Consider the following 22,221-nt stretch of genomic DNA (forward strand, 5'->3'; position numbering starts at 1 on the left):
CTTAACAAAAAAAAGACTATAAAATTGAAAATATTATTAAACGAACTTAGTTTTCAAACACTTTACATAAAAACGGCTAACTTGTGCATTTGTTATTTATTTTTTCGAGACAGCCTTTTGTCTTTCGGCGGTGTTATGAGTAACAGTAAGAAGGTATAGCAATTAATCGACAAATGACAAATTGCTTAATTTGTAATGTTAGTGAAGTCGTTCTGAATCAGATATTCAAAATGAATACACAAATATTATAAATTAGAATACAAGGACATAAATAAGATGTTGATGTATAATAGTTTGATATTATTAAAACACTTGTTGCAATTGAATAGATTGCATACTTTTCAATGCAACAATAATTATTTGGATTGTTCATGCAGCATTTCGGTATACAGTATATGCTATTATATTTAATAACGGAATTTCATTTTAAAATTATGAATATACATTAAATTAGAAAAGTGTTAAAATTTGTTTTCGAAGAAAGTAATGGCGTATGGATATTCTTGCTTTCCTGTTAAATTTGATATGTATCGTTATTAATTACAGTTGTGGTCTCACTTGAGTAAATTTACACACTTTCTTTGTTTTAAGATAAAAATCTAGTCCTTGTGTTTTTGGAAACAATTGACATTGGCAGTGACTTGTAAGGAAACTTGTTATTTTCGGTAGAATAGACTAGAATAATATAGAATAATTAAAATCTGTATAATTTATGCCTCTATATTTCTTAATATATATAAAAATTAATTTTTATTTCTAATATTTACTATTTATCTAACAATTTAAGTTTACATTTCTAACGAAATTATTACAAACAATTGCTATTTGCTTTGGAATAACTAAATTAAATTAAATATCTACAAACGTGAGGCAGATAATAGATTTTAACATTTAAAAACGTAAATATTTTAAACATGTTAAACATGAGTGGTGTAATAAGCCCTTACAATTATCTGCCTCACGTTAGTAGATATTTAATTTAATTTAGTTATTCCAAAGCAAATAGCAATTGTTTGTAATAATTTCGTTAGATATGTATGTCGAGGTGGAATCGAGTAAACATGATTCCCGCCCTTCCCTGTAGGTCTTGTAACGATGATCGTTACAAAAAGACGGTGGAGGGAGAGACTGATGGAATGTGGACGGGTAAACACCGGGTGGTCATTCGACCCGTAACCGACGAGTGTGGAGGACAAAGGTCGAAGCGGGAAGAGGGGAGTTGACGCTCGGAATTAAGGAAAAGGGAGAGAGAAACGCAGGTGGTGAGCAGTTCGCCGAGGTCACGCTATTCGGACGGTTTGCGAGAAGAAGATTCTCCGATCGTTTTGGACCCGAGTGGACCCTTCGAGTGCCGTAATATTCGCAAGGTGTCTTCCCGACGGACCTGAGCAACGGTGTTTCTCGACCGGACTCAAAGAACTTGATCTCATGTTATTAGCGCACCGGGTCGGTCGCCAATAGTGTGCATCAGACGTTGTGATTTTTGAACTTTACTATGTAAACTTAAATTGTTAGATAAATAGTAAATATAAAAATTTAAATAAATTTTTCTATACATTAAGAAATATGGAGGCATAAATTATACAGATTTTAATTATTGTACATTTTTCTAGTCTATTCTACCGAAAATAACAAGTTTCCTTACAAGTCACTGCTAACGTCAATTATTTGCAAACACAAAGACTAGATTTTTATATTAAAACAAAGAAAGTGCGTACATTTACTCAAGTGAGACCACAACTGTACTTAATTACGATACATATCAAATTTAACAGGAAAGTAAGAATATCCATACGCCATTACTTTCTTCAAAAACAAACTTTTAGACTTGTTTAATTTTTTTTTCAATCAATCAATTTTTTATTGTACTAAGGAAAAAATACTTGTTTCAGGGGGTTATTTAAACATGAAAGAGTCCCGTAATAAGTTATTGTTCATCATATGTTAATTTAGTTATTACACAGAAATTGAATAAAAAAAATAAATAAATATATTTATACATATAATAAGTAATTGTTGGCTATCATTCTCTGAGTCATGAATACTAACATCGTTGTTAAATACATCGGTAATTTGAGTAAAAAAAATTATTTAGTTTATACATTTCATTCCTTGATAAGACTTTTCTAATTTCATGTATATTCGTAGTTTGAAAATTAAATTCGATTATGAAATATTGCATATATACCAAAATTCTGCAGGAAAAATGCAAATAATTATTGTTGCATTGAAATGTATGCAATCTATTTAATGCAACAAGTGTTTTAATTATATTAAATTATTATACATCGACATCTTATTTATGCACCTTGTCTTATCTTAATTTATAATATTTGACTAAAAACGACTTCACTAACATTACAAATTTTCAATAAAATTTCTGTTTCCAGTAACGGAATTTTTGGGTTATTACAGATAGTTATTACTGTTACTACAGAATTAACAGTAATAAACAATTATTAACTATAAAGTATGGCGGTTGCCAGTTGGTCTTGGGTGGAATAGTCACACTCATGTGAGCTCCTCGTTTTTTTTCTTGACTTTTTGGTGGTCCTCTCCTGAGAATTTTTGTAGTTGTTTTATTAATTAAGATCGATTAATTTTTTTCGCAAAGTTACGAACGTTAAAAGTTTTTAGCTTTAAACAAAGGCTACTAAGCGTTGTTAAGCTTCTGGATCTAGTTACTCGATATGTGTTTTGCAATTTTTTTTATTTTCAAACAGATTATCACACAATATATCGTTGTTTTCCGCTCGAATGTTTTAATTTTTCTTTGGGTTTGTTTTGTGTTATCGTATAGTTACGGGGTAGTTTGTTGTTGGTCTTAATAACCTAACTACCAATTTTCCAATGTTTTATTTATTCGGTGACATAAGCATGTAACTTCTTTCATTTTGTTGAGAATTATTTTTAATATATAAATGAAACTGCTGGATATACGACTGAGAATACACGATTCTTTATACAAATAAGTAGCCCATATTTGCACAGTGTTGTTTTACTCTGACAGAGTAAAACAAAACCGCTGACAAATGTAAAAGAAAGTACAAGTAAAAGAAAATATTACCAGATTGGACCTTTTTTGATCCAATCTGGTAAGATATTGTTCCTTGAAGCACTTTTATATTGTCCTTTGATTTAATAGCGGTTTTCTTTGTAGAAATAACTTCGAAGTTGTTATTCGTCATCGCGTTAACGGATATCAAGTTTCTACTCACATTAGACCTATACAGCACATTACTCAGTTCCTATCTTCGACTGTGCCGATTTCTTTAGCAGTCATCGATTTGTTTTCCTTTGCAATAAAAATATTTGTTTCAATTTATCTCAATTTTGAGTGGAAGAATTTTGAATATATTTTGATTTAACAATATTCAGTTCAGTCAAGGGATTTATAACAATTTTGATTAAACGATTTTTCATATATAATCCAATCATCGAAGAAAGTTATTGTATTGAAGTTTTGAAGTTTTATGCAAAAATTACAAGAAGATATGCTATTATCAGTGAAACATACATAAAATTTTGTAACGTGTAGAACACACTGGGGTCCCAGAAACCCGGGCAGTGCACCAATGCTTTTTACTGTTCATTACTACAATGTCTGAAGGTCACCGAGGCTGCTCATGTTAGAATTTTAATGTCAGTGTACTAACTGAATTCGCATGAAGCCCAAAGCACGTATTGATATTATGAGAGAAACATTGAAAAAATTAAATGTCAGCGGAGTACCAGGGACCCAAGCGTAACTGTTAAGGGTGAAGAAATAGAACTATTCTATATGAAAAGAGGTTTTATCCACGTTCAGAATCTGTTTAAAAATAATAATTAAAATCTAGTAAAGATAATAATTAACGTAATATAGTCAAGTTTACAACCAATTGTATATTTCGCATAAATATCCTTCTTAATTATAACTTTAAAAAATTAGTGCTTGTTTTGTAACAAATATTAGTTCCGGAAATAATTATATTAGTTTTCCTTTAAGTAATTGGAAGTAATAAAATATTACAAATGTTTATAAACAATCTTAATGATTTTGTCCTTCTCATACATTCTTAAATGCAATTTTAATTATAGATACGCAAACACTCTCCGTGAAAACACGAGAAATAAGTATTTTATTATTTGAAATCGCCAATATTTTGTTTATAAAAAATTAAATTCAAATATCACAATATGTAACGTCATAGAGGCCTATTGGTTAAAACTGCTAAACCCCGTTAGCTGGTTGTGGGTTCAAACTAGCAAGACATACGGAGTTTTTTGGATTATCTTCACGTTTTTTAAATACGATGTTTTTTCATCGGTTTTAACAGAGAAAAATAAAATTATTCGTGACCCGAAATCTCGTCTATGGTTACCGTTCGGTCAGGATCTTGCCCCAGCCCCTCCTTCCACCCGTTGCTTTTTTTTTGATTCGTAGCATTACATACTGTCCCAGGACAATAACGCAACTTTCGGAACCACTGGCATAAATCAGTTAAATCATCTACCACGAAGTGAAATGTTTCGAAAGAGTAAAAACTGGAGCCAACAACAGTCGTTCTCTCAGATACAGCGAACTTCTTCCAAATATGGCACATTTACCCAATACCTCGATCTTTACCACTAAAATTTAGCAGCATAGATCTTTCTAATACCTAAACCATTTTGCATAATTTCAGAAGTTTTGTCGACAAAAAGCACAAGAGGTATTCAGCTTCAAAGAAGGTGAACAATATCACACACACACACACACACACACACACACACACATCCACATTAACAATTATACGTACAGAAAAAACAGAATTTTTTTTATATCTCGACGTTTCAACGGTTTTTAGTTCGTAAATGAAAATTTTAAACGAATCGTTTTTCACCAATCGCTATAATTTTTCCTTTGTTATATTGACCATAGCAGCAAAAGTAATAATAATAACTTATATCCTACATGTGTTGAAAACTATTAAGATAGAACGTTCTGTAGTGAATTGCTACTACTGTTCTTATTGAAAGCAAATCTGAACTACTGAACGTTAAATATTAAGGACTAAACCTGAAAACCAATTTTGTTTTTGTGTCCCAAATGGAAAAATACACTTTTGTCTTCCTAACTAGATATATTTGCCGTGTATACTCTATTACATTTATCGGTGTATTTTTCTTCTAACACTTGGCACTTAAAAATAATTTGTATTCTAATAATTAGTTTTTTTAGCTGCTACAGAATATAAGATAGTAAAATTATGTCGATTAGTCAAATTTTTACCTTTCCAATATTTTCTTTGTTGAATTTCTTGATACCTTGACAATCTGTGATGTCAAAAATGCAGAAGCTCTTTATATATAATGAAATGTCGAAAAGTAATTGGTATTTACTTTTGCTTAACAGACCACACGTTTACGAAAATGAGGGCTTTTGGGGTTAAATATAAAATATACTCTTATGTATAATATTTTTATGTATAACCTAAATATTTCATTTCTTTAAAGGAAACAAAATATTCATAATAACAATAATGTAAGTGAAAAGTATATAAATATCAATCAGCTAGTATTTGATATTGCGATACAAAATGATAAAGTCGAAGTTACAAATAAAATAAAAAAACCATAACTTTAACAATAAGGAAAAGACAACCTCATAAAACATCTTTAGTATACGTCACAAATAATTTGACGTATACACTAAACAACTAAAATATATAAAGAAAGACTTGCATTTATCTGTTATCACAGAGGTAGTTTTTCAGTCATTTAGGAATTTTCAATTAACGTTGAAATTAGTATGGCAGCTCATACCGAAATTCTTGCGAGTAATTACGGGTGGAAGATACTTGCTATTGTTTTTATAACATGTATAGTGTTTAAATGTTTGAAAGAAAGAAAACAAATTTTTATTAGATTTAATAACACACAATTCTACTATTTTCTTCTTGGTTGGAAACTTGCGTTTAAAATCGTCATACTTAGATTCGGTAAGTTTTCCTAAAATTATTCTCGATTTCCATTTTTATATCTTTTAATTTTTATATTTCCTTAAACATGAGCTACATTTTTCACTACCGTATTATGTAATTTAGCATTTGTCTACAAATTTACTTATTTATTTCAAATAAATAAGTAAATTAGTAAATACGTACTGGATTTAAAAAATCTGCAACTGATCTTAATACTGAACAACGATTTTCCTTTTTGAAAAGCATTGTATCATGCATATTTATAGGAACATACAAAGATGATTCTGCAAGAGGTTTTATGTAATGTTTGGGTTTCATTCGTGTTCACACTTCGAGAAATGCTAATATCCATGGCATCTAAAGAAAATTGTTTTTGACATTTCGACAGTTTGTAATTTCACATAATTTATAATTAATAAAAGAAAAATTGTTTAAAAGTTACAAATTTTAGAAATTTTTTGAGGGATTTACATTGTAAAAATTCAATTGTATGAAATAAAATATGTACATACTTTGAAATTCAAATTGAATTTTTTTTTGTCATAATACACGGTGTTTCGTCAAGAAATACGTAATTGATGTTAATAAGTGTTTGAAATAGTTTATTCTATTTAAATCCATCAACAATTCTATTCTCACAAAAAAGTAACGTTCTTAAATTTTAATGACTTAGTATGGATGGCAATTAAATCTACATTGAAATCTTTCCTTATGTCAATTTTTTGTTTTAAGTTGTAATTACTATTATTAAAAAAGTTTTCCTCGTAAACTGGGATACAAAATTATTTTAAAATGTAATTCTTAAGACAATAATTCACATTAAAAAAATTTTTTTAGCTTGCAGTGCATGATATGAATTAAAATTTCATAGATGAATCAAAGAGAAGTATAGTAAAACTATTCGGCATTATGAATCTACTATTGAAATCATAATTTGCCAGTTGTACTGCTATTGTACTGATTATATTAAATTACATGCATCACAAATGATTATTTTGGCAGTCACTCGGACAAGTATTAATTAATAAATAAGTTGAATTATTTAATACCGTACTTATTTGATTCAAATGAAATGTATCAACAGTAAGCAATTTATAATAATGCAAAATGTTTATATTAAGAAGTACACACGAAATTAAAATTTAAAACGTTGCTTCCGCAATTAATAATTTTTAAGTTACAAAATTGTATATAAGTATAGCGCTTTTTTGTTGATCCGGACTTCACTTAATCTAAACGTATTGTCTTTAATAATTTAATTATCATTTTCCCTGTTGTTATACATAACAAGTAATGATTTTTACAAATCTGGACTTGAGAGTATGAAAAGTCGATAAATGTAAAAAATTTGAGGTTTTTTCTGTATGTATGTATGTATGCTTGTGTGCATGTGTGTAAGTCTGTGTATGAATGTGTTCTCTACTTTAGCTGATGCGTAATAACTTCTACTATGTTGTCAAAATTTTCTGACATTTTGAACGGAGGATAGTGTATTAATGTTGATGTGGTGGGATACATGTTGAGAGCTATAATAAAGTGTGGGCTATGTGACGTATCACGAGTTGGGACAGAGTTAACCAACATTTTATTGTTTATTAGCATTTACATTATTTTTATGAAAATCATCCCTACTTTCAAAATTGAGATGTTTCTACTTTATAATATCTATTAATATAAAAACATTATTTTAAACATTTGTGCTAGTTGGCACTACACACACTCCTAACTTTTGCCGGAAAAGTTACATAACTCGATGGATTTTAATATAACACTTTTACTAAATTTGTTATACATTTTTTACAATTTTCAGTTGTGTGTAATTAAAAAACAATTAATATTAATAAATAAAACAAGGAATTAATAGAATTTGAAAATCCTCGAAATGTTTTACTGTGATTTTAACAGTGTTTTATTAGAAGATGATGCCTGCGAATAAAAGAGAATACTGTTAACAATTTTAAACATATATTATCTCCAATTTATGTGCTTGATCTTTAATTTTTCTAATTTAAAGTATTTACTAGCCTGAATAACCGAGTGCATTAATTTGAATAAGCACGAGAGCACTAATTTAAGTTTATATACAGCATTTCATTGAAATACATTCGCTTCAGTACATAACCCATCAAATAAGCTTATTCTGATATTAAACAAAATACGTTTTCTTACTTTCGGAATTTCTCCGAGAGAGGTCACTATTACGGACTTAAGTTGCAGTGTGTTTCGAGTAGAATATTATTGATTGTTTGGTTAGTTAAGCAAGCAACACTTGGGTGATTTGCTCTGCCTAGAAGAAATGCCTTTCGGAAATTGTTTTTAAAGGTAACTTAGCCTCAATTCAGGCGTTACAGACTTGGAGTAAACCCGAAAAACTTTACGTGGCCAGCCTGTCCTGGTCAGGCATGAACTTGCAACCGGACTCCCAGTGTTCAGGGAATGGAACAACTTGGCCACTAGTGGGCCTCAAATTGAAAAAGTTATTACTTTTATAAAATAGGTCAGAATACGCTTTAAAATTAGAAATTATTAATTTCAGTTAAGTTTAATTATTACTATTATATTTACATTAATTTTTATAAATTTTGAAAACAGAAAGATATTTTATTACTTACTCATACTCCAAGTAGTGCATTAAGTTATACAGTATATATATAAGGTTATAACTATCTATGAATATTGAAATTAAATGAAATGAATATATCTTAATACATAAATAGAAATAGCTGATTAATATGTAAAAGAAAACTTAAGTAAATAGAATTAACTTTTTCTAAGAAAAATTTTAACTGTAATATATAATACTACGCCTAAAAGCACCGAATTTCAATTTGCAGATGTATTATAAGTACTAATATATAATGGGACTCACTGTGTTATGTTTTAAACTTTGTTTTGTTTTGATCTCAAAAACAGTATTTGTGCCAACATACAATAAGAAAACGATCAAATAGAAGAAAGAAAATTGATAATAAAAAGCTATTTTAACTAAACATGTCAGACTTATCCACAGTAAAAATGATTTATAAAAATAATAATCAGTATAGTAAATTATATACAAAATAGTAAATAACCGAACTACATAATTTTAAAAAAGTATTGAAAATTGCGAACTCTAATTAAAATTAGTTTATGATATCATCAAAATTATTTTTTTTAAATACAATGAAACATGACTGAGTAAAACTAATTTAAAATATGTTTTGTTTTTACATTTTAAAATCGATATATATTGTATATAAATAAAATTTTCCTTTTTGCCAGGTTCATCAGTAGCATTTATGGAGATGTTGAATCACTCGTACAATGAAGGATATTTTCCTTTTAACTTTCTATTCGTCAAATATTTGTTTATATTTCGTCCGGATCACATTCAAGTAAGTTCTAGAGAAATAATACTTGGAATTAGTGAGATATCGTATGACAGAAATATATGTATTTTCACCGGGTACCAAATTAACTCTCGGGGATGCCTGGTGACGAAAATTTCGCCGGGCGCCTGGTGGGGTTCCAAAGACCCGGAAATAAAACACTACATTGTATGGCTTGTAAAAATTTTCAATATTACGTTAGTATATATATATATATATATATATATATATATATCCATTAGGTTTATTAAGACATATTTAAAAGAAAACAACAATTGATCTATGTGAAATATTTATTCACACGACTACATAATAAAAAACATTAACTTTTTTTTATTGTAACTAAATATTAACTTTTTTTTTCTGGAAATCATAATGTAATCTCATTATTATTTTAGTATTTTGGCTTCATTTTAATGGAACATAATATAATTATCTGTTAAGGCATAAAAATTAATCTTTCTCAGTTAAAATTTGAATTCGAAAATTCAGTCATTTTACCCATAATCATTTCGCATGTTCCATAGAAATAAATTTGGATCATCCTTTACAGACGCTCAGTAGCTGCTTAAAGTTTATCCACTGACATTGTAAACACGTAAAAAATCAAACAAACACAAAAATACGAATTTTACACAAAATATATTACTTACAATTTTGCAACACGTAGAGCCCGGCACTCATTCAAATACGTCTTGTTCGCAGGATATCGCGCGATGAACTAAAAATTTTGTGGGGATTGCAAGCGCATGAAGAAAGTGAAGCTACTAGTAACCTTAAGCAATAACAAATTATTAGAATTCATAAGAACTTTTGTGCGACAGAAAGAATAAAATTTCTTGTCAAACTAGATAAACATGTTTTGATACTTCTATAATGTTAAACTCGCATTATAAGTTGATTTGAACTGATATATCCGTTAATGTGGTGTTGGTAATTGACACAAAATAATGTCGATTTATTAAAACAAATGAAAACACACGATATCTACAATGAAATTTCTTGAATTTGAATACTTTTTATAATTTGGCAAATCGAATAATTATAGGCCAGTGAAGTATTTGATACTCTGCAAGAGTTGAATTACCTCAAACGTATTAAACAATACTTTTCTGCTGCTTAGAGGGGGTACTTCCCACGGCTCCTCAGAAAAATGCGAAGCATTCATTGGTTGTGTTGTTATTTGCTGAGTCTGTAGCTGCGATTTAATCGAATCTTTTCGTGTCTACCAAAACGCAGCACCAGATCCTAAAGAAATAAAAGCATGCTACAGGAAGTTTCTGGAGAACGGAAGCGTTCTAAAACTGGACGGACGTTTTCATAATGTGTATCCGAAGATGATGTTTTACTCAACCGCCTATATCTATTCTCTTGCAAGTTGGTTTCAGCAAAAAACAAAAGCAATTGATGAAGAACAAAAAAACGAAATTGTCACGTTATTAATTCTGAAACTAAGAAAAATCTGAACTTTCTCTCAGACATCCTGTTCTTTAACATAGTATGTTTTTATGCTTTCGGAGCAGTAAACACACATAAAGTGAAAATATTAAAATACCAAAATTTTCTTAGTGTCAGCAAAAACATTCTGAACAGTACAATTTTAATAGTGTTCATGAACAACAATGTTAAATTATATAAAAACACGATTCTATATCAAACATTTTTAATGTTAACAATTTTTCCATTAAATTTACGTGTTTGCGAATAATCTATGAATTATTAGTTGTAATACCTTTTTGCAAAAAAGTTTGTTTAATTCTCTTTATTATAAGTGATGTTGCTGAAACTAGTCCATTTTTTCCCTTATTGTATTAGAAAATGATACTAATTTTTAAATAATTTGAATCTTTAAAGTATATTATATTTACAGATCAAAGTATACATTCTTTTTCTCATTTTATCTCTTTTACATCTCTAGACATTACTAAGTGATTCCGAATGCATTAATAAATCCATCGTGTACTGGTATAAAGGATTTAAAGATTGGATTGGAGATTCCGTTTTTATGAGGTAATCATTATTAAAAATTTTCTTTGCATTCTTTCTAGCAGTACTTCTATTTTAAGATTTTTTCAAAAACACGACATCGTAGAGTGCTTTCACACAGTTATACATTATTTAACATTAAATATCATCGCGTAATTCCATATTACAATCCTTAAATAAGGTAAAACATTAAAATCTTAATTTGATAAATATTTACTTAACAGACAATATTTTCTGTTTGAATGTTGAATATGAAAATTATCACCCTGTTAATTTTAAACTTGTTTTTATAAGTAACGAGGAAATATTTATTGTGACATCTTCAAAATGCCAGACTGCAATTTTTAAACATTTTTAGAAGTTCAAAATATATGTATTCCACCTTCGTATTGAAATTGTTTCGTCCCTGTACATTATACTTGTCTTACAGCAACAGAGTCGTGCCAAACATTTATCTAATTCCTTTTAGGAGAAATATTTAATTTAATCTCTGGCTATACCGTAATACAGTTTAGGTTATCGCGATAAAGACAGGAATTTGACATAATATTTATTTAACTAAACATTTTATTGTTAATATATATGTACCTAATCCGCTAATAGTTTGCTTTTACCTCATTGTAATAATTAGAATGATGATCAGATAAGAAAACTTCTGAGAAAAGTAATCCAGTAACTAACACCTTATTAGTTGCTGAGGGAGTTTGTTAAGAAAACGAACGTTTTCGATCAATTCCATAGATTATCTTCACGTTAAAACTGACGAACACAGAATAATTCTATAGAATAGAACACAAAAAAAATACCGACAAAGGAGCAACAAATTAAAATAAGAATTGAAGCATAAAAAAGTACATAAATGTAAAATAAAAGATATAGCAATTCTGAAATTATTAGTACAAGCTAACATCAGTTAATAGATAATAAAAACTATTAAATTTATCATAATGTAAAACATGGCGCAAATCATAAGCCATTTATAAGTCTTTTAATTGCAAACTTCCATGCTGAGGGTAGGCTCTCTGCATCTCTGGCGGTAATGCATCTATCATCAAGTCTAGTTTTGTATATTTCCATCTTTTCGGCAGTCTTCGCTAAAGTTGGGGAATGTATTTGTCTGACGATTTCCGCCTCTTCCCATCCAACGGCGGATCCTTGGGCTTGAGCCATCTGGGCCTGTACTGTTCGAACCTTTCCTAACAATACATTTATGTTCTCTGACCCTTACTCCCAGATTTCTCGTTGTAACTCCTATGCAGTGGAGTAGCAAACATAACTGGCGCCCGAAACACGACACTTTATTGGCGCCCCCTTCCCCAGAAGCACACATAGTTTGTCTTGGCGACCATTCAAGCGCCCTTCTCCGAGTGGCGCCCGGTGCATGATAGACGCCCTTGCACTCCCTCGCTACACCACTACTCCTATGTACTCCTTTTTTCTATCCTAACTGTTTGTTTCCATACAGGATCCTATAAAATTTACCTTTATCTTTTTTTCTTAATCTCTGCTTTATCATTTCTTAGAATTTTGTGAAGATTCGGAGCTCGTTTTAAGACGAAAGTTTATTATTTAATGTCCGCAATCTCCTTCATAACGCCTCTTACATTTTTGTTAAATGTAAACTTTGTATATTTACCAGGTCTTTGCTTAGAGGCCTTTGTGTCACTTATCTCAATCTTTCTAACGATCCTCTCATCAATTACGTTTTCTCCTGTAACTCAAAGTTCTGCTATTTGCATAATCCTGTCAATTTCTTTAACTCTGTCTATAACGTTGTCGCAATAATTACAAGTTCTTCTGACTAAAGCACGAAACGCTGCCAATTTATAACCAAATGGATCATTAGACCGTAGAGAAATGTAGAGCAGGCTATGCGTTTTTTTAGTATACACTTTAGTGAATAGATGCCCTTTTTTAAAGGTGATATTGATGTCTAAGAAGTGTATCACTACTGCACTTTTCTGCTCTAGTTTCAGATGTAGGCCGTCTTCGTTATCGTTAATTCTTTCCATAAAGTTACTGATTCCTCAATTACTTTTTCATATTATAAAGATATCGTCAACATATGTTTTGTAGTAAACAATATTGTTTCTGAAGCTATGCAAAACTTTTTCTTTAACGTTTCTAACTACCAGTTCGCATAAAAACCCCGAAATTAAGCTTTCCATAGAAACTCCCCTGTTTTGCTTGTGGCCTTCGAAGCCAAAGAAGGATTCACAGCATACATGGTTAACCATCTCCAAAATTTCCTCGGCAACTAATAAGGTGCTATTTACTGGATCATTTATTTTTGCTGAGTACGTATATGTTCAATGTTCTGAGACAAATATATAATGACTATTAATATTTTCTAGAAATGACGAAGCTCACAAAGAAAAAAAAAACTATTGTTGCCCGCCTTTCGCCTAAAAGTATTACATTCGTTTATTCTAATAATAGAGAAGAATGCCAGAGAATAAGTTGAGGTGTTGACAGAAAACCAAAAAGTTTTTATAGTACCTGCTGTTAAAGTATGCTGCTTTAAGATATTGTATGGTATGTAAGATCGATTTTATTCCTTATCTAATAGACTTTTTAAAAATTAAAATATACGATAGATCGTTGATAAAAGTTATTAATACTGAATTTATAAAAATTCTAAATTATAAATTAAAAATATATAAACGATACTAAAAATTTGAATATTATATTAAAATTGATTGAATAATATTTTCATGTCAGATTTATGTTGTATGCTATTCTCATATCGTATTTGATTTAGACACAGTTCTTTGAATTAACGATGATTCTATTCACAGGAAAAGTATCTCTTACAATGGGAAATTAATAAACGCGTAAGTATTCGATTTAAAATATTGTTTCTCCTATAAATTAATGTTAAAAGCAACACGAAATACAAATTTCGAATTGTTCTCAATTTCTTTCTGTCTCATTTACATTTTATAAAAAACGATTTTTTTGCATAATGACTTTCGATAAAAGCACTTCACTCGGCCATTCCATTGTTTTATTTATTCTTTACATACTAATAATAACTAAATTTTATTAAGCCGTTATGTTTTAACTAGTTAGAGAATGTGGTGAGAAGTTTTCGTGGTTATATAAGTTGACAAGTGCTTCTATTTTTAAGTTTTGAAGCAGAAAATGGTTATCGTCTTAATATACTAAAAACGGTAAAAAAGAATAAACACCTAGTTAGAAATAACACTTTTATTAGACACATTACAATTATTGAGTGTTTCAAGATAATTCATTCTTTTATATGTTCCATATTATTGGAAAATAGAAGGATTTTCTGTAACGTGCATATTTTTTCTTTATTTACCTCATATAGAGAAATTCTTAGAAATTGTTGAAGTTAATCATATTGTTTGAAAGTGATAATTATTTTTCTCATTTAAATTTGTGTAAAACCAACATTTATAACATATTACATTTTAAACTTATATGCCTAGTAAGTGTCTTTTCTTTCTATTGCTTATAGTGATCACTACTCGTTCCCCTTACTCGTTTCTAATGTTGACTACTTATAACAAAAACTTCATTAATTGACATACCCAGTGGGGATGTAGGTTTTTCGGGCATGTGATTTATTGAAATCCAATGGGGCCTAATTTTTAGTTATACAAATAATACTATAAATTATCATTTTTAATATTATTTATTTTTTACTATACAATAAGTGCTACTGGTTAAAAAAAAGTATTAAAAATTTCTGGTAATAATTAAATTTTGGGAGGTCTAGTGCTTAAGCCCCATTAGGCCTTATGTAGATACGCCCCAGGATTGTTTATTTTAAGTGAAAATTCCATAACTTATATTAAGTTTAGAATTGTTTTTAAATGTCCCTTATTATCAAGTTAATTTTAAAGCATTCCTTTTATTAAAATCTCATAAAAAACTGTCCTTGCAGTTTTTTCTAACAAAATTGATCGCTAAATAAGCTCGACATTCCAGAACAATAATAAATTTCTGTTTCAAGTTGCGAAATATAAAGTTGAAAAAGAAAAAATTCAAATACTTTTTAAACAATTTAAAATATTCTATAGTCTTATTTGAAATATAAAAAATAAGAAATGTTGTTGTTTTTTATTTACGTGAAAATATAATGAAAACATGTTGTAATTTGATATTTCAACGTTTAATATTTCACGAAATATATTTTTGTTAGAACATTTCAGCTAGCGCTTGACAGAGCATTCAATTTTCTGATGTCGTTTGATTTCTTGTTTTCTCTAACATCGAAGGGAAAGAAATTTCAGAAGAACAAAGAAATTTTAAGAGAAATAACAAGCGAGGTTAGTAAAAACATTGTCGTTGTCCAACAATAATTACACACGGATATTTTCTTAAAATTTCAGTTCTGTTTTTAGATAATTGCTGAAAAAATCCGAATACGTGAAGACGAAGAAAACACGATCGAAAACAATGAAAATTCGAAATCTCTATTGGACTTTCTCTTAGATGCAAGAGATAGAAATCCAGAACTGACCATGGAGAGCATTTGCGAAGAAATCGAGCTTTTCCTTGGCGCTGTAAGACATGTTTTTTGCTGGATATTTTGTGGATCTAAAATAAATTAACCACTCGGTTTTGCATAGTTAACCTGTTATCACTACCGGGCATATTTTGTTAAAGAAAATTGAAACGTGAGCAATAAATTATATCACGTTCGTGTATCAATTGGCAAAAATTGGTATTACCGGTCAATCTTTCTAAATGCACCTCAAAAAACGACAACCTAAAAGTAATTTCTTTCGTAAATTATCGAATATTTTGCCATTATTAAATTAGTATAAAATTCTAAACTGATAATAGTACTCGTATTTACGTATTAATGTGACATGAAATTCTATTTTTTATCACAACTAAAAATGTCATTTGTCATTTCATATAGCGAAGATTTGAAAGTCGATATATTACTCGTGCTATTCCGAATGTCGAATGATTTGACAAGTCTTTTCTCGATGTATTTAAATGAAAAAAGTTTCAAGGATTCAGGTGTGAAATGTGTGAGCAAGACTCGAACTTTTTCGTGAATTTTTTCACGAAAGATTTGACTTCTATGACAACTAACTTCAACATATTATAGTAGGGTCCGAACCGAAAAATCATTATTCCCGATAGATGTCATTTTCAGCATGCTTACAAACGGTAATTCTGAATGTATTGAAAAATTTCACGAGCTTATTATTCAAATAAATTTATCTATAATGGGGCATAATAACCTGATCACAAAAGGTATAGATGTAATAAGTGTTTACAAGGACCACAGCCAGCTGTCTGACAAGATTCTACTTTTCTGTCTTAATTTGCACGTGCTCTCAGAAGGATGAGTTATTTTACAAGATGCGACAATACGATTCAACGATCTGTCAGAATTAACAGTCGAGCAATATATTAAACGTTTTATAACTTTTAAAGCACGCCGTTTTAATACATGTGTATAAAATATTTCATACTTGAAATTATGCGAACGATGTAAATATTTCAATGTTTCTTCCTTCGAAATTTTTGATTAAGTAGATATTGGCACGCTCATGTAATAATGCTCACTTTTCATGCACTAATTTGTAATAAACATAAAAATTAAGAAAGAATAATGATGATTATTCTTTGACTATTAGGCTTACGAAACAACTTCAATAACCATTTGCTGGTCATTATACTTACTAAGTCAACGCGAAGATATCCAAAGAAAAGTTCAGGAAGAGTTGGACGCCATATTTAAAAACGATACCGATCGATTTATTTCCAATGAAGATTTATACATAATGAAGTATATGGAATGTGTTATAAAGGTCAGCGATTTTTAACGATCTTTTAATTACTTGTAATATATATTTTAATGTCATGTATGTGCTATTTATTATATAACTGTAATTGTTATAAAATTAATAATACGTGTCACAGTTGTAATTAATATTTATTCTGGTAAAGTAATTTTTAATTGTTTAGTAAATTATGTATAATGTTACTCATTATAAATGCGATGAAAACGTCTAATTTTTTAGATTTTGTAATAATTCGATGTAGAATTTGCATTGAATCAAACATCACCAAGAATTCAAGTTTATTTTTATTTATGTATTTATTATTATTATTTTGTTTGTTAAAAAGAGACACTCTGCAAAATTCTTTTATTAAAAAATAATGTATAATTTTCCAGCAATACCGCACATTTTATGCAATATCTCATATATCCACGAGCGTAAACTATGAAGATTCGAGACATTTAATTATTATATTATAGCTTATATAGCTCAATAATTTTACATGGCAAACATCAATCTAATTTTTACATTTACCATTTTTTATGAAACTAATTACTACTTTTAAAATTAAATGCTTTTTACTATATTGTAGTAATTAATAATACAACCTGGAAAAACTTTTCTAATATATTATAAAGTACATTATATGTGGTGTAGAGTGTACTATAAAACGTTTTGTATTATTAATTACTACAAGATAGTAAAAAGCATAATTTTAAAAGTAGTGATTATTTTTATAAATAATTGTAAATGTACTGTAAAGGTCCGCTTTTAGCGTAGCAGGTCTAAAAGCAACACGACCGGGGTAATTGGTCCTACCTGGCGTTGGGTCTATAAACGGCCAGAAAGAACAAAGGGGTAGCGTCTCCGTTTATGGATACACGTCAATGTGTTTGCCACGTGTTGGTTGGCATGAAAAATGTAAACAAGGAACGGACGCGACTGTAAGCTGCGTTGTCGGGACGAGGGCGGACGTCTTTGGAAGCTCCCAGGAGAAAAGAAGGACCTGATTGGTCGCAAGTTGTTGCCGTGGAACTCTTTAAATTGTAAGAGTGGCGAGAGGAACGGGGAGATGAACGAGAGACCGGCTACGTGGTAGTCTCTAACACTTAGGAAGCCCGTGAGGTGTAGAGAGAGTTTTCTCCTCTTAGGAATTCTTCTGAGAAGGGTTAGTGTAGAGACCGGACGGCCACACGGTTGAGCCAACTCCGCAAACCGACAGGAGTTTCCCCAGAGTCTAATAGTCCTCAACAGACAAGCTGTTACGTGAGGCACGAAACCTTTGTTGCATCGTGTGTGTAATGTTGTCAAACTTGTACATCCTGTAAATATTTGTTTTGTAAATAAACTGTAAATATTCACTGGACTGAGTGTGGAGGTGAATTTTTTACGAACCAACGTAAGGGCATTCTCGGGTCGTAAGAACTAACCCGAGACAGATCATCGTAGATCGTAGCGGATTACATAAGGATCTTCACTTGTACATTACGAAAAACTTTTCTTAATATCTGACCGTAATCGAGATATGACAAACGATCCCGTTTTACCGCTTTATCATGTTTATTTTCAACCAAAATTTTTAATATCATCGATGTATCATCTACAATAGCTACAATTCTAACTTTCTTCTCTTACTCATTAGAATATCCTGAGATATTTAAAGAGATGAGTGCCAAAATCCACAGTCAAATAGACAGAATTTTTTCCGTGTTTATTTATTTATTTATTGTTAATAATATTGGGTTCGTGCAGATGTGCAAAAAACTAAAAGAGTCAAAATTGACACGATCTCAATGCTTTTAATCGCTAGGAGCGTAGGAAAACCCTACCCTAGAAAGTTAACATATGGTGATAAAAATATACTCGTTATTACTAATTATGGATTTTTTTGAATTTTCGTTCCTGTTCTCGCACGTCTTCCAAACATCCAGAGTACCACATGAAAAATTATTGGGCTGCAATTTGAAAAACATTGCAGAGGTAAAAATTCTTAGTGTCTTCTCTCTCTGTGTGTTTCCTTAATCGCCGAGAAGGAACGTAGATAGATCAAAAAATAACAACGTAGAGATTTTATCGCAGGAGGCCCCAATTAACAATATACTAACTACAATGCAAAATGGAACTCATGTTATTTCCATTCAAAATTTCTCCTAAAGTCTGTTAGATAACTGACACGTCTCTATTATAAAAATAAAGCTATGATGTACAGGGGCAAGCCTTTACAAATTTTTGATGTAGAGCATATATTTTAACTTAAATAAATTAGAAATATCATTAAAAATGCAGTCCGGCATTGTGACGTCACAATAAATAATTGCTAGTTTATTTTGTATTATTTTTAAATTAAAATTTCGCTTAATATGACACAAATAAGAAATGTATATATTAATATTTTGTACATTAATAAAAAATAAATAAGTTTGTTTATATTCTTTTGTAGGAGACCTTGAGGCTTTATCTACCTGCTCCTGTGATTTCAAGAAAAACCAAAAATTCTGTAAGATTTGGTAAGGAAAACAATTTTAGATTGTATATGCGCTCTTATTACTTAAATTTTTACTGATATGTAAACACATTTCTCAAAAAAATTACGAAGAAAAGGTTTATAAACATGGTCACACAGATGAATTAAAACTACAGTCTTTTACTAATAACCGTTAGTAATTAAGTAAATTAAAAAACACAAGAAACATAAAATAAGCCCACACCTGTTACGATGCTTGGATTTATTTAATGTCAGTTTTCTACTAATAACAAGTGCTAATGCCTTTGTTTTTCATCTAATAACTTTTACTTTGTATGTGTTCTCGTGTAGAATCTGTGTCTGTATTATTTCTCTGTAGTTTCTGTGTTCTGTTTGAAAATGTTTATAAGGATTTACTCCACAGATTTGAAATTTAAAATAGATTTTTCAAAATGGAAAAGTACAGATATATAAAAGTAATATATATATTTATATATTATGTGAGGATAACCCACTCGTAATGGGACAACATCGAAACGTCGAACAAAAAGGCAAGAATTCGTACAGAGTAGGGGTCACAAAACCTTTATTCGCAACAAGCAAGATAACTGAGAGAATGGCGATCGCGTGCCGCATAACTATTTTGTTTAATACAGTACAGTGAATACACAAAAAATAAAAATATCAACATATTTATTTACCAATACAGAATGGCTTTTTATGTAGGAGACCATGAACTCGATGGGTGCAGCAAGCTCGTAATCCCTTTTCTTAAAAGCTTCGTTGTAGGTACTTACACAAAAAGCAATCTGATATCCAAAGATGTAAAAACTGACAGAATTTCTCATTTCACTGATTTTTCCGAAAGATTATATTATTGTTAGATCCAAAAATCAGATTGGATCACTTTCGGCATTATTAGTTATACTTATCCCTTTCCATGCGGTTATACACCTTTAGGCGTATGTCACGTGACTTGCCGTTAATTCGTGATGCAGCATACGCCTTTAGGGGTAATTAATCAAAAAATTCGATTATTTTGCGTTATATTCGATTTTCCAGCAATCTTAGCTTTGATTCGCTCTTCTGTAGGTCGATTGACTTTGTTTAAGCCAAAAAAGTGTTTTGTGACCACCCCTGGGCCATAAATATTTCGGTAAAATAAATGTGAGATCTGGAAATCCCCTGGAACGAACGTTGTAATATATTATATTCGAATTAATAATTACCCCTTTCCTCTATCCGGTTATAATCCGAATATAATACGAATTATAATAAAATGAATCCCTATGTCGAATCGAAAAATTCTCTTATTATAAACATCTCGTCTAAAAACTGACTTGGATGTAAACATCCTGCCTAAAAACGGTCCCGGACGAGAAAATATGCGTCCCCGGCCGTATAACTGTCAACTATCCATTGTTCTTATGCTGCGTACAGATCATCTTGCAACTTAAGTTTATAGTTAGCGTCCGAATTCGCCGTATTGTTTTCAATCCCGGGCACACCTATGGCCTAAGCACCTGCACGTGACAAAAATTCCCAGCAGAAAAAGATATATAAGAGACTCCCTTCCTCCCTCTGGGTGGAGAGTCTTTCATCGATTAACATCGAGTCGCGAGAACATATTGACTATTGTGCCGTAAGTGACATCGAACCTGCCCTAGAAAGGAATATTCGATCATCGTGACGAACAGCATTTGAGAATTACTAATTGTCCCAGAGGTATGGAACCCACTTATGTGAACTCTCTCTCTCCCGTCGCGTGATAGGGCTATATAGAGCTATATATATATATATATATATGTCACCCCTTTTTATGTCAGCTTTTTGTAACGTATACTTTGTTTTCCATTAAATCGTTGTTAACCTGTTAAATGGTGTCTTGTTTGCTCGAATATTCGCTTATCGTCTTACCACGACTCCACTTTCCCTCCTACACTCGACCAGATAAAAAGCAGTCCCGTCCCTACGGGATCCCTACCGATAAATAAGCCATCTCTGACACGTGGGCAAGTCCCTCCGACTTGTTGCCGAAATTAAACAGAGGTCTGACCTCGTCGACCCGCCTCGGTACCCACAAATTGGTTTTTCAGGAGTGGGGTTTCGACTTTTTCGGAACCCTGGTAAGGCGAACAAAAAAAGCCATATCCGAGCAACACGACCGAATCGACTTAGGTCTCTTTTTCTACCTTAGATACTAAAATCGAGCCGTAAACGCAATGGAGGACAATCCCCATCCTGCGGCTGGGCCAAGCAACCCAAATCCTAATCCAGCGCCGAACCCACTCACGTTGGGCGGCCTGGGCGGTATTATACCCTTATTGCCAGTATTCACGGGAGAAGCAGGTGGTCTTAGAATAACTGATTTTTTCGATTCTTTAGCGGACGTTACCAAGGTCGCCGCCTGGTCAAAGGCACAGATGTTAGCGGTAGCTAAGCTAAAACTTACGGGAATAGCTAGAGAATTTGTCCGAAAGGACAGACGAATTAAAGAAGTCGATGACTTCGACGAGTTTAAAAGATTAATGATAGCCCGCTTCGAACGCGAGCCATTTACCTTTAGATTATCAAAATTTTATGCCTGCGTCCAAAAACCGGACGAGGATGTACAGACTTATGCCGCTAGACTCCAAGCGCTGGCGATGGAGATAGAGATCCAGCCCGAACCCGGTGCGAATGCC

The sequence above is a fragment of the Centruroides vittatus genome, unplaced genomic scaffold (genome assembly GCF_030686945.1).
Source record: "Centruroides vittatus isolate TY-2023 unplaced genomic scaffold, ASM3068694v2 contig_444, whole genome shotgun sequence".
Taxonomy (NCBI): Eukaryota; Metazoa; Arthropoda; class Arachnida; order Scorpiones; family Buthidae; genus Centruroides; species Centruroides vittatus.